We start from the raw sequence: 2441 nt of genomic DNA, 5'->3' as shown, positions 1-2441 counted from the left end.
TGTATATATATATATATATATATACACACCTCTATATTGATTTTTTTTTTTTTAGATGGAGTCTCCCTTTTTTGCCCAGGCTGGAGTACAGTGGCATGATCTTGGTTCACTGCAACCTCTGCCTCCCGGGTTCAAGTGATTCTCCTGCCTCAGCCCCCTGAGTAGCTGGGATTACAGGTGTGTGCCATCATGCCTGGATAATTTTTGTATTTTTAGTAGAGATGGACATTCATCATGTTGGCCAGGCTGGTCTCGAACTCCTGACCTCAAGTGATCCACCCACCTCAGCCTCCCAAAGTGCTAAGATTACAGGTGTGCGCTATATTAATATTTCTGATGGTCACATTGAATTCCATTATGCTGATATACCACAATTGCTACAGTTGCTCATTTATAGAATTTTTAATGTATCACAGGCTGCAGAAAATGTATTCCTAGCTTATCTCTACCCATATCATTAATTATTTCCATAAGACATTCCTAATGGGATTGGATCACAATCTCATTCAGGATTATGGCATTCTGGATTGTGTCTTTAGGGATTGTGATCAAAACCTGATCAGAGAGACCAACAGGAGACTTAAGGGGTGGCAGCAATATTCTATTTCCTGAATTACATCTAGTTACACAGGTGTTTGCTTTATAATTAGTCATTATACCCTGCATTTATATGTTCACACAGTTTTCTAGTGTAAGCTATATTTTGCAAAACTAGGTAGCTTGCATTTCTTTGGTTTCTAATGGCATTGACTATGTTTTATATACCTGTTGGCTTTTCATTTTCTCCTCTTTGTGATTTATTTCTGCTGATTTTTTTTTTTTTTTTTTTTTTTTTTTAAGAGAGAGTCTCACTTGGAGTGCAGTGGTGCGATCTTGGCTCACTGCAACCTCTGCCTCCTGGGTTCAAGCGATTCTTGTGCCTCAGCCTCCCGAGTAGCTGGGACTACAGGCGCCCGCCACCACGCCCGGCTAATTTTTTTGTATTTTTAGTAGAGACGGGGTTTCACCATGTTGCCCAGGCCACTCTTGAATTCCTGAGCTCAGGCAATCTGCCCGCCTTGGCCTCCCAAAGTGGTGGGATTACAGGCGTGAGCCACCGCGCCCAGCCTCAGCTGACATTTCTTAAGAACTTGCATGTGCCGAGTACTTTATAACAGTCATGTGAGGTGATAATTGTTATCTTCATTTCACATTTGAAAAAACTGCAGGGTGAAAAGGGATTTGCCAACAGTCACACATAGCTGGTGGGACTAGAAGATGCATAGTAATGTTTGTGCTGTTTCTCTTCTTCTATTGCTTGTTCTGTTCCATTGGGCTGTATTTGACTATCACACACGCACACATGCATGCACACACACATGTAAACATGAACAGGGATGAACAAGGTTGTTCCCCTCAGACACAGAAAGAGATGGAAGCAGAGCCTGCTGCTAGGGAGTGCAGGGAGAAGGGGGACAGGTGTAAAAGACAGGAAATAGACCATGGAGACCAAGGAGTAGGGGCCATGAAGGACAATTCTAGGAGAGCCCAAAAAGCCACATCGAACTGCTGAACTTGGAAGCAGTTCACACTTCCTCTCGTTGGGGTGAATATATTCCATAAAAGTATCCTTGTAAGGGTTTTCATGTAACATCGAATGTCTTTTCCCACTCAATTCCTTTCTACCCTCAGGAAAACAGGCCTGATTTCCCCTCGTATGGAATTTGGTTTTATTCTTCACCCCTTCCATTAGATTCTGTCTTGGGCTGGTGTGATGGGGAGTGGGGAGGGTGGCAGGGGTTAGGACTGCATGTGTCAGGAGTGGGCCAATGGTGAGAAATTTCCTGCTCTTTCGGTTTTGAAAAGTGAACTATTTCATCACCCTCTTACTACAGTGTTCCTGGCAGGCAGCGGGAGCCTCAGATGCCTTCTCTCTGCCTTGGCTTGTGCGTCTGGATTGTGTTTTACAAACACCACTCCTGTACAGGCTTGAGGTGGACAAGCCTGTGCGCCAGGCTCTTCTGCCCTGCTCTAGTCCTGATTACACCTGGAGGCACAAGCAGCAGGTTCCTGCCCATTTCAACACTTCGAATGAAAATTAAAATGTCGTCTCACTAGCCACTATGCTGTTAGTACCTGCAGTACTTCCCATGTACCTTTATCTTATATCACAGAAAAACTCGAGAGAAACAACCTTCAAAATGATCAGCCTGGCCAAAACACTTCCTCCTGCTGTTCTCCCCATCCTGAGTTTACCTGTCAATGTACATAGGCTATAGTTAATCTGCTTAGTACATTTTTAGATATTTACAATTAGTATCTAATAAGATGGTTAACCAAAATATCAGAAATTTCAATTAAACTTAAAATTATTTTTGCAGGTTTATAGTCATGATGCTCTTAAACCTAGATTTAAAAAAATTTGGCAAATCGTTTCAAGAAGTTTTTTTTTTTTTTTTTTT

The 2441-nt window shown here is 42.4% G+C and overlaps 1 protein-coding gene across 1 annotated transcript in view; it reads right to left on the bottom strand.

Moving 5' to 3' along the window:
* CRYBG1 (crystallin beta-gamma domain containing 1) overlaps positions 1-2441 on the bottom strand; it is a 216555-nt gene that overhangs the window by 70310 nt on the left and 143804 nt on the right.

Source organism: Rhinopithecus bieti, unplaced genomic scaffold, assembly GCF_001698545.2.
Source record: "Rhinopithecus bieti isolate Rb0 unplaced genomic scaffold, ASM169854v2 scaffold_10614, whole genome shotgun sequence".
NCBI lineage: Eukaryota > Metazoa > Chordata > Mammalia > Primates > Cercopithecidae > Rhinopithecus > Rhinopithecus bieti.
The sequence above is the reverse complement of the archived record's forward strand: the minus strand, read 5'-3'. Positions and strand labels throughout refer to the sequence as shown.